Below are 12957 nucleotides of genomic sequence, written 5' to 3'. Positions count from 1 at the left end.
TAATAAATTTAACATGAAAATATAATACAATATTTCAAGTTGACAATACAAAGTGATCTCTAGTATGAAGAAGGATAAGATCATGTCATCACATCATATAATTGGGCAGCTCACATGCATTTTTATCGTTTTTCCCAATACAATCAACCAAAATATTTCAATATGATACGACATTAAGTAACCTACCCGTGACAGAAATGCAACCAAACTACATTGACAAAGGAAATTATTATCGAGAAATTTTATTTGAACAATCATTTTTGGATAATTTATGGAACAGGATAAATGTGATTTTTTTAATAATTTTGTTTGCATTGATTATTATTTCCACATTGACATTGTTTTGTATATATTTAGTTGTATCGTAATTTTATTTTTTTTTGAAAGATTTGTATCGTAAGTTGTTTTTTTTTTTTTTAAAGAATATCGTAAGTTGTTATGTTATCCTAAAATGGTTGTTGAAATTATAAGTGATATAAAATGGGACACCTGCACCATATTAATTTGTATTCGGTAGGTCCTTCATTTTGGCTTTTTGATAATTTTTTCACGTAGTGATTTCCATATCATTATCCATATTCTCTTATCTATTTCGGTTGTTGCAAAATGTTTGTTCAACTAGTATACCTTTTGATGACAACTTTTTTTTCTCTTTTCATTAGTTAAAAACAATGAAGAGAGAGAATAAAATGATAATGTGAGGATGAGAGAGAAAGTTATCACAAAGTAGTTGTATAAATATCATTTCTCATAATAAAGGGGACCGACTTTGTAAGAAAAAATGGATTAACAACACACTATTCAATAATAATTTTACAATTAAATGAAATTCAATTCATATAGATTTGATATCAATCTTAACACTCCTAGGATGAGCTTCTTCACAATTTGGATTTCACATTATTTGAAAATTAGTCTTTTTTCTTCAGGGTAATATTTGGTGGATACATCATTCCACTCATTCTACATTTCAGATGGAATCCACATTTCCATCATCTCTTCTTATTTTGTTCTATGCATGGTGTGAATGTAAGCTACATTCTAAATATAGAATGAGTGGATGAAAAGCCTAAACATTGGCTGCTGCAAAAATAATAGGAAAATAATACCATCCTTGACCCCAACAAATGTAATTGTTGAAGAGGTCCTCTAAATTATTTAGAAATCAACGAAATCGCCGATAGGAAACTAGCAAAAAGAACACATTGTGGTCCTCGGTTGCAAGATTCACTCTTCAATCTTGTGGTTTTCAGTTTGAGATTCGACGTCTTTTTAAGAAAAAAAAAAGTACACATATCGAAAGTGAGACCCTTAACAAATCGCCAGCAATACAAAATCTTTGTAAGGCTTCATTTGGATTTCACATTACTCAAGAATTTGTCACTTTAGTTGCTTGAGAATTAGTCATTGAACCCCATAGCAAATATTTTGTTGTCTTCACAGCTCTAATCATCAACACTGATTTGCTCATTGGAACTATATAATTCAACTTAAAATTACAAGCATTCTTCTATGCATTTATTATTTGTCCATGCCATAAAATTTTAGCTAATTAAACCATCCGGTCACTATTATAAGCAAAACGTAGGGTACTTATAAATACTTTTGTCCGATCCGTTCAATATATATTTGTATTTGTCCGATTGGTTCAATATATATATTCTTCTGATAAAGAGGAAACTAATGAAGGTGATAACTGATAAATATGTTGATAGTTTAGAAGCAAATATTGCTTATAATGACGATGGATCCTAAGGTTGGAATGATATTTAACTCTAAAAATGAAATTATCGAATATCACAAGAACTATGTTGAATGTATGTGTTTTGGGTTACTGAAATTTGTATGAAAAATGGAGATAGTAAGAAAAAAGAATATTTTACTCGTGCATCTGAGCAACTCAAAAAAATATTTCGAAGTAAATCCTATCACAAAAACTCAAGATAAGACTAGATTGAATGTGTGTGTATTTGTTTAGATGGAACAATAATTTCACGTTTTCTTCTTGAGCATAATCATAAACTTGTCCAACCAATGAGCGGTATTTTACATACAATAAAAATTTAGAACCACATATATAAAACATAGTTGGAATTCAAGGATTAAGTTGGGATTAATGTAAGCAGAAATTTTCGATCTTTAGTTGTTGCAACAAATAGGTATGAGAATCTTACATTTGAAGAAAAAGATTGTAGAAACTATATAGACAAAGTAAGGAGGCCATGATTTGGAATATGAGATGCTGAAACATTTCAAAACTATTACGTTAGAGAGTAAAATAATCAATTTTATTATGTAATAGACATAGATAATAAAAGTCGTTTACAAACTGTATTTTGAACAGATGCAAGATGTATGTAGGGTGCTTACAAATATTTTTGTCAAGTCATTACTTTCGACACCACATACTTAACTACTATATATGACATTCCTTTTGTCGTTTTTGTTGGAGTAAATCATCATGGTCAATTTGTGTTAGATTGTGCTTTATTGTCAAATGAAGATAATTAAGCTTTTACTTGGTTGTTCAAAACATGGTTAGAGTGTATGCATGAACGTGCTCTAAATGTCATAATTACTTATCAAGACAAAATAATGAAAAACTCAACCTTGTTTGTTTTTTCCATTACTTTATCTTGATTGGTAGTTGTGTCATTTAGAGCACATTTATGTATAAATTATAACCATGTTGTGAACAACCAAGTAAAAGTTTCACTATCCACATTTGAATATAAAACACAACCTAACAATACAGATATATCATGGTGATTTACTCAAACAAAATGGCAAACGGGAATTTCATACTTATTTTTTAATTATGTGGTGTCTAAAGTAACGACTTCACCAAAATATTAGTACACAACCCACCATCTTGGATCTGTCTAAAATACATTTTGTAAACGACTTCTATCATCCATGCCTATTACATAATAAAACTAGCTCTTTTGTTTCTAACAAAATAGTTTTGAATTGTTTCCACATCTCAAATCCTAAGTCGTGGTTTTCTTATTTTATCTATATAATTTCTACAGTCTTTCTCTCTAAATTTAAGATTCTCTATTTGCTGCCGCAACTAAATATCAAAATTTCTCCTAACATTAATCCCAACTTAATTATTGAGTTCTAACCTTTATTTGTATCTCCCTATAAAGAGGAAACTAATGAAGAAAGTGAAAAATATAGTTTAGAAGCAAATGTTGCTTATAACGATGGAACCTTAGGCTGAAAATTTGAATGACATTTAACTCCAAAAACGAAATTGTCGAGTATATTACAAGAACTATGTTGGATGTATGGGTTTTGGGTTACTAAAATTAAAATTTGTACAAAAAATGGAAATGATAGAAAAATATATACTTTACTCGTACATATAGTCATGAATGTATGTAAGCAATTAAAAAAAATATCAAAGTAAAATCCTATCAAAAAAAAAATCAATATAAGACTAGATTGAATGTGTGAATTTGTTTAAGATGGAACCATTACAATTTCAAGATTTATTCTTGAGCATAATTATAAAGTTGTCCAACCAAGGTGCGGTATTTTAGATACAATAAAAATTTAGAACCGTGTATATAAAACATATGTTGAACTCAATTATTAAGTTGGAATTAATGTAAGCAGAAATTTTTTATCTTTAGTTGTTGCAGTAAATAGGCAAGAGAATCTTACATTTGGAGAAAAAGATTGAAGAAACTATGTAGACAAAGTAAGGAGGCCACAATTTAGAATATGAGATGCTGAAATAATTCAAAACTTTTTCGTTTAGAGAGTAAAATAGTCAATTTTATTATGTAATAGACATAGATAATAAAAGTTGTTTACAAACTATATATGACATTCCTTTTGTCTTTTTGTTGGAGTAAATAATCATGGTCAATTTGTGTAGTTGGGTTGTGCTTTATTGTCAAATGAGGATAATTATTTTACTTGATTGTTCAAAACATGATTAGAGTGTATGCATGAATGTGCTCCAAATGTCATAATTAATCATCAAGACAAAGTAATGAACAATCAAGTAAAAGTTTCACCATCCATATTTAAATATAAAGCACAACATAACAATACATAAGGTGATTTACTCAAACAAAATGACAAAAAGGAATGTCATACTTATTTCTTAGTTATGTGGTATCAAAAGTAACGATTTCACCAAAATATTCGTAAACAGCCCACGATCTTGGATTTGCCCAAAAAATACATTGAAAATTGCTTTTATGACATTGATAAGTTCACATTGACACAAGTAAAATACCTATATGCCCCCAGCGGTAGTTAACAACCGTTTACCAAGTCGGCAGAAGTTAACTACCGCTGAGTTCAAAGATGGTTAATTGCCGCTACATCCGCGGTTGTTAACTGCCGCTGCGTGTCTGACTCATTCTCCAGTGTCTCTCCTAACCAAATCCTTTGATACCAAAACAAATTCATCTAAAAAATTTCATCTAATAACCAATTGATACCTAAACAAATTCATCCAATATTTAACAGGAACAAGATAAAATTAAAACGTAAGAAATAATATAAAAGGTATGTCGGAAAATGTCATAGAAATACGAAAATGTACGGAACATGTCATAATTATACATCACCATAATCATAGTCCAAAAGTACATAAAAAAAGCCTAATCATAATCAACCCTACTGTCTACCCTGCCGCTGCCCCCTGCGCCGCCTAGCAATCTGATATGTAAGGGCAGGGCGGCCAGTACTGGCTATTCGTATCACCTCCTGGACAATCTCCTCCTTAGTCATCTCGTCTTTCCTGGCCACAATATCATCAGTTATATGCACCACATCCCGGATGATCGTCAGTGTGTCAGACATCTCTCTGCATGCTCCTCCTTTATAATTTGCTCCACGTTCGTCGGTCTGAGAGAAGATCCTTCATCAGGTGGGAGAATACGAGGGTGAGAGACTTTGGCATAGCAAGCCATGTAGCTAGGGTCATGATGTCATGGTTTCTCACACCCCTGTACCTAATCATGGTAGAACCACGTCTGAGCATCTAGCAACATAGTGGTCAGCAACTGCGTAGGCATCTCTTTACCCGCTCAGGGATGTGGTCAGCATCTGCCTCTTTATCCAATATTTTTGTGTACTATTTATTTTGTTACAGGGATGATTTTTGAGCATTTGCCAGGTTTGTACCCAAGGAAGCCTAACCCGAGGTGGAAGCCGGAGAGACCATGTGCTGGGAGATGGCTTACTAGCAGAGGGCATAAATATGTGCACCGTTACTGCTTACGGCTGGATCGCTTAGAGGTGGATGACGTCAGGTTTTGTACTTATGGTGATCACAGAGAAGTGCCCACTTTCAGTTTCTGTGCACTTACTCGGGATGGCTGATGTGCGGGAAGGATAAGGTGTACCGTCATTTAACTTAGCGGGTAAAGAGGCAGTTTTCCTTTGTACCGGACGTTCCTAGACATCTGTCATATGTCGCTCAGATGCATATGCAGTTGATGACCACTGTATTGCAAGACGCTCAGGCTCGGTTCTACCTTGATTGAGTACATGGGTGTGAGAAACCATGGCATCATGACCCTGACTACATGGCTTGTAATGCCAAAGTCTCTTACCCTCGTATTCTCTCACCTGCTGAAGGATCTCCTCCCAGGCCGGCGAACGTGGAGCAGATTATAGAGGAGTATCATGCCAGAGATATGTCTGACACATTGAAGATCATCCGAGATGTGGTGCATATAGCTGATGATATTGTTGCCAGAAAGGCCGACGGGACTAAAAAGGAGATTTTCCAGGAGGTTATGCGAATAGTCGGTACTAGTCGCCTTGCCCTTACCAGAGGCAGGGTAGTTGATTATGATTAGGCTTTGTTTTTATGTACTTTTTGACTATGATGATTGTGATGTATAATTATGACATTTTCCAACATACCTTTTATATTATTTCTTGCGTTTTTTTTTGAACAATTCTTGCGATTTAATTTTATCTTGTTCCTGTTGAATATTGGATGAATTTGTTTAAGTATCAATTGGTTATTGGATGAAAATTTTTAGATGAATTTGTTTAGGTATCAAAGGATTTGGTTAGGAGAGACACTGGAAAATGAGTTTCTGGAAAATGAGTCAGTTAACCATTGTTGAACTCAGCGGCAGTTAACTTCTGTCGGCTTGGTAAACGGTTGTCAACTGCCGCTGGGGGCATATAGGTATTTTACTTGTGTCAATGTGAACTTATCAATGTCAGAAATGAAATTTTTAAATACATTTTGTAAACAACTTTTATCACCGATGCCATTACATAATAAAATTGACTATTTTATTTCTAACAAAATAGATTTAAACTGTTTCAGCATCTCCCATTCCAAGTTGTGGTTTTCTTACTTTATTTATATGATTTCTACAATCTTTTGCTTTAAATTTAAGATTCTCATACATATTTGCTGCCACAATTAAAATCAAAATTTCTACTAACATTAATCCCAACTTAATCATTAAGTTCCAACCTTTATGTGGTTCCAAATTTTTATTGGATCTAAAATATTGCACCTTGGTTGGACTAAGTTCATGATTATGTTCAAGAACAACTCTTGAATTATAATACTTTCATCTAAACAAATACATGCACTCAATATAGCATTATGTTAAATTTTGTGATAGGATTTAACTTGAAAATACTTTTTGAACTGTTATTCTTTCTTCCACGGCTAAACCCTAAATGAAATATTTCTTTTTTCCATCATCTCCATTTTTTGTACTAATTTTAGTAACCAGGAAATCGATAGCATAGTTGATGTAATACTCGATAGTTTCAATTGGTAGATCTAAATATCATTCTAATCTTAAGTTTTCGATCGTCATAAGCAATATCTACTTCTAAACTATCATCATATATATCAATTCCTTCATTTGTTTCCTCTTGATCAAAAAATAACAATATTTCTTCCACTAATAAGAAAAATTTAAAAACATGATAAAATTAAAACAATCGTCTAAATGCCCTAAAAAAATAATTGTCTAAATAAATAATTAACAACATTTTATGGCATAGGAAAATAATGAATACATAGAATACTTACTTGTAGTTTAAAGCTGAATTGTAATACCAATGAACAAACAAATGGTGGTGATTAGATCGGTAATGTAGATATGTCGAGACAACACAAGATTTTCTGAGAAATTCAATAACAAACACCATCAGAATTTGCTACATCAACCAAATGATAATATGAAATTCACGTAAATAATTGTGTATGAAATTAACAGACTAAATAATGAAGGAGGTTTATTTAGATTGGTGGGAGCAAAGCATAGGCAGATGGAAACAGGTTTGTGGGGTGGTGGGCATATGCTGCGCTAATTAGGGTTTAGTGGACAATACAACACAAGTGGTGGCTGCGGTATACGGTTGATTACCTTTTTATATATTTTAATTTTAATTTAATAAAATAATAAAATAAAACTTAAAGTTTTTTCCTCAAAAAAAAAAAAAAAACTTAGGGGACGTTTGGTAGAAAGGAACAAAAATACATTTCAGAGAATAGAGCTTGGGAAAAAATAATTCCTATGTTTGGTAGAAAGGAACAAAATAATATGCCTACGAATAATTAATATTCAGGAATATGCTTAACTCACATTCTAATCATTTTTATTCCCATGAAAAAAGGATGGAAAAATTATATTCCCAGGAAAGGAGAACCCACGTCCTGAAAAAAACTCATGTTTACCTCCATTTTACCATGTGTTCCCCACGTTCTAACAAGTTAATGTAATAGTTTTCATTTTTTGAGTAATGGTCTATCCATGTAACGATTCACTTACTTGAAAAAATTCCAAGGAATGAAGTAGGAAACCATACACTTTTTTGACAAATTCCTAGGAATAAAATTCTCATTATGATTTTCTCTGGGAATGATATTCCAGGGAATAATTTTTGAATCCAGAAAACAAACACCCCCTTAATTAGTCTGAGTTAACTCAATTGGTATGATATTACTAATATATGCCGCAGATCAGGGTTCCAGACCTCTCAGCCGTTCAGTTAAATCATCAGATTGAACTTGCGTGTATGAACATGTTAAACCAGTTGTAAAATTGAGTGGGTCGATAGAACTTGGTTTGTGGATTGGATAATGGAGGGTTAAATATATGTTTTCATATATATTTCATATTTAAAAAAATGAACACTACGATTCAATCACACTTATTCATTTTAGAAAATGTTTGACAAAATTGCAATTTCGGTTCTTCCATTTTCACCATTTTGTAAATTTGGTCCTTTATTAACCTGCATTGATGAAATTGTAAGAAAACTATCAAATATAAAATAAAAAATCTCTTGAAAGCCGTCTTAACTCTTAAATATATGTTTTCCTATTAACTCTTGCAAGCCTTGGTTGGGGGAGGAGATTAATTTTTCAGTTGATGAAAAATGTTTGTGTAAAGGATATGGTGACTTCAAGTGGTTTGGAGGAAGGGGCTGGTGGTGGAGAATGAGTTTGTCTGTTTGGGATGAAAAGTTGGTTGAGGAGTGTAGGGTTGGATACTTTTTCTTAGCATGATGATGTGGACGATGTTTAAAATGAGACAATACCTTGTGGCATATACTCGGTCAATGAAGCTTATGAGTTGATCTATAAAAGTCTAAAAGCCTCGGTCAATATACCTTTGTGTATCTCATATAAAAGTCGTCAATTTAGTCATGATTATTAAGATGTTAAATACTAAATTAACATATTTTAGTATCTATGAAAACAAAAATAGTGTCTCGTAATTTGTTGTCATTATCAATGAGTGCATACGCATTTTAAAAAAAAAAACTAAAATGGAAGGTAAATGGAATTATATTAACCAACATTCTTTACTTACTCTGCACAAGGAGTGCTAGAGAGAAACAAATAGAAAAGTATTGTTACATCATAAACAAGTAAGGTACATCAAAAATAGATCAAGAGAAGCATTACAAAAAATTAAAAGGGTTTAGCCACCACATGTGGTAGTTAAAAGCAAAGTTGATGTGTTTCGCTTTCAATCAGCCATAAGATTGTAACAAAAAAAAAATCAGCCATAAGATTGTGTATTTATGTTGTCTGGCAAGCGGTTGATATTATCGTTTTTATTCTTGAAGATTTTTACATTTCTTTCTTTCCATAAAACCCAAACGGTAGAAAATTAAATTAATCGAATAATGTTCACGTTTGAGTTTAGTTACAGATTTTGTGAACTCTCATGTTACGTTCATGTGAACTCACGTGTTAAGTTTATTATGAGACAAGTCAACGAGGTTGTCCATAGTCTTGTTAAGGTAGCGTGATCTTTTACTAATTTCCTTAATTTTAACAATATTAATCCAAAAAAAAACAATATTCTAAAATGTATCCAAACTATTATCTTAAATAAAATGTATTATGCTTCTTCTCGTATGAAAAAAAGATAACATAGAAAGAAAAGAGTTAAATATGTTTTTAGTCTCTATAAAATTGGGATCTTTTAAGTTTAGTCATTACTTAATTTTAATAGTTATGTTAGTTCCTAAAAAAAAAATTATGCACCCGGTATTAGTCTCTCCTCCATTCAAATTTGTTTAATGTATGCTTATACTCTTGAGTTTTTGAACAATTTTTTGCAGACGTGTTAAAAACATTACTAAAAGTTCATCTGCAAAAAATTGTCACAAAATTTGATTTCTACGTCCAAATTTTGTTAATTTTATCTTTAACTTTTGCCGTTTTAAAAAATTCATATTTAATTCATTTTAGGTTAAAAATTCTAAATTTTAGTTAATAAACCTTTCATAGTGTTCTAAACTTGTCTCAATCAAATCGTTCAAAAATTTTAAGGATAATTAAATAAACTGTTGTAACAAGGACTAAAATTAGAAGTAATTTTTTTTGTAAGGACTATAAAACCTATTAAAATCAAGTAAGGACTAAATTTAAAAGTTTTCAATTTACAGGACAAAAACATATTTAAAAAAAAAAAAATAGAGTGGAGCCAATCACAATTAGCAATGGAGTAATTTATTCTGCCGTCAAGACAGTGACATTGGGCTTAACTATTTCTTGCGTATTTGAATTGCATATCTTTTTTTATTTTTACAAGATTTGAATTGCATATCTTGCTGCATGAATTATTGACTGCCTCTTGTTTGGAAAACTTCATAAGTACTTAATCAAGCTAATGACTTAAAATATACTATTTTTGGTTGATTCATTTTTTAAAACAGTCCTCAATTACTACCAAACAAATTATAGAAAAGGCTTAAATATGTATTTCATCCTTGCAATTAGGGGTCGTTTAAAAATTGGTCCCTGTATTCGCTAATCCTTGCAAAGTAGCCTTGCAATCATTAATCATTTAAAATTTCGTCCTTTGACCAACTTAATCACTGCCACGTCACTAATTTGATGACGTGGCAATCATTGCCACACATGAAATTTCAATTTTGCCCTTAAGAAGAGGACAAAATATTGAAGACAGAATTGGAAACCCAGGGGTAAAATTGAAATTTCATGTATGACAATGATTGCCACGTCATCAAATTAGTGACGTAGCAGTGATTAAGTGGGGAGAGGGACGAAATTTTAAATGATTAAACAATGCAAGGGTAAATTGCCAGGATTAGCGATTACAGGGACCAATTTTTAAACGATCCCTAATTACAAGGATGAAATACATATTTAAACATATAATTAAGAAATTGAACTAATTTTAGATAATGTGTTCAAAAGTGTACATTGTCAGCATATTTTTTTTCATTGATTGATATTGACATGAAACAAAATTGTTAATTTACGTCTATTTTTAGATTTAAACCATATGGAGCCAAATTCGATGAATAGAGAGCTAGACTTTGGAAGAGTTTCTAATATTGGTTAAGCATATATACAATAATATCAACACACTTTATCAAGTATATGAGTATTTTAGTTTCTTGAAGTTACTTGATCTTTTGGGATCCAACATATATGTAGGCCAAAAACCAGCATTAAAAGATAGTGCAATGATATTTTTGACAATAAAAAATCAACAACTTTTGCTTACGTCGTATATGCTCTTGAAGCAATTCTAAGCTTGTACGGAATCCATGATGGTAAGAAAATATTAAAAATTTTAGTTTGTACAAAACCGTATTAATATACGGTGGAGAACAACTTTTTGGTTGTCAGTTTATCATTTCCAGGGCCGGCCCTAGGCATAGGCCACGAGTGCAACGGCCTAGGGCCCATGCCGGTAGGGGGCCCTAAATTTTTTTTATTGGTGGGGGTGTATATAGTAAGAATTGGTTTTATAGGGGTTTATATAGTAAAATATTGGCAGGCCCGAAATTTGACATGAAAAGCTGGGCTGCAGTCTGTTATTGTTTTGGCCTTTTTGATGCAATTTGCTATATATACCCCATAAGAAACAAAGCTTTCTATATACACCCTCCCAATTAGTGCCAAGAATTTTTTTATATTTTTTGGGGCCCTTTGTTCATAATAATGTGTCTTACTAATATTAAAAATATATGTGATATTTATTATCCAGAAAATTGGGAGAATTTTCATAACAAAACAAATTATATTTTAGTTGAAAATGGGCCTACTAGAGAAATTAATCTTAATCTTTCCTTGAAAGTATCCAAAATAAATTAATTATATCAATATAGTAATATAAACTTGGTACTTATAGCCTATAAAAAGATGAATGATTTATTTGTAGTATAACAAATGAGTTATTGTATCTTAGATTACTCTAAAACATTTAACACTAATTTTGTTTATCAAGTATTATTGTTGTTGTGTGTTTAGCATTGGAGAATTTTGTATCCAAATGTCTAAAATTTAATTAATTACGTGTTGATATACTTTTATTTTTTTGATTTTACTATCATTAGATGTCAAAAATTCAGTGTCTACTATTTAGGTGCTAAAATTTCAGTCTACTTCGGAGAAGCTATTGTTCTCTAATCCTATAGTATTTTGTTTAGTTTTGGTTTCTATGAAGTATTTGATTTATTTGAAGATGTTGCCTAAAAAAGCTTTTATCTTATAGTGAAAAGCGAAGAAAAGAAAAATATAGCGTTAGTAAAATCATAACAAGAAACTAAAAAAATTTATGATTTATTATGTAAGGGCCCATTTTTTCAAACTATGCCTAAGGCCCCTTAAACGTTAGGAACGGCCTTATTTCTCTAAGATATTTTCAGATATGGTTCTCTCCAAAATAAGGTTGACAAACTGTTACCCACCACACGGTTTATATTATCAACTAACCACCCTTCATTCACCACACCAGTCCCCGTTCTAATTTTCTAGTTAACTATGATGAATATTTACGTAAAACTTTTAACACTATCAGTATACTCCCTTTGATGTTAAATATAAACAATATTTGATTAAAAAAATGATGTATTTGGTCTAATTTTTGTTTTAAAAGAAGGCCGAAATTAATTAAAACTTAACGTACAAAAACATTATTTTTTTTCTCAAAAAAAAAATAATAAAGAAGAATATGAGAGTATTTGGATGAGATAACACACCTCTCTTTAAGTTTGACCAAAAATTTCTAGATCTAAATTTAAATCTAAGCATGCGGCCGCATTAAAGTTCTTAAGATGAACTTGTTGTCCCACTTAAGTTTTACAAAACTCGAAGAATTAGTCACCGTATTAATACGCCATGGATATACACCAATTCATTTAGGTGGAAAACTATACACTAATTTATATCAAACAAAAATAGCATAGCCTATTACAATTGGGAATGAAATAATTTATTCAGCCGTCAAGACAATGACATTGGGCTTAATTAATTCTTGCGTATTTGAATTTCCATGAATTATTGCATACTTCGAACAGAATAATTAATTGACTGCCTCTTGGTTTGGAAAACTTCATAAATACTTAATCAACCAAATGACTTAAAATATAAACTTGATTCTATTTTTCAGGTGTGCTACCATTGTTTTGAACACATCAAATATATATACTATTTTTGTGATTGATTCATTT

The sequence above is a fragment of the Medicago truncatula genome, chromosome 6 (genome assembly GCF_003473485.1).
Source record: "Medicago truncatula cultivar Jemalong A17 chromosome 6, MtrunA17r5.0-ANR, whole genome shotgun sequence".
In the NCBI taxonomy this organism is placed as follows: Eukaryota; Viridiplantae; Streptophyta; class Magnoliopsida; order Fabales; family Fabaceae; genus Medicago; species Medicago truncatula.
The sequence above is the reverse complement of the archived record's forward strand: the minus strand, read 5'-3'. Positions refer to the sequence as shown.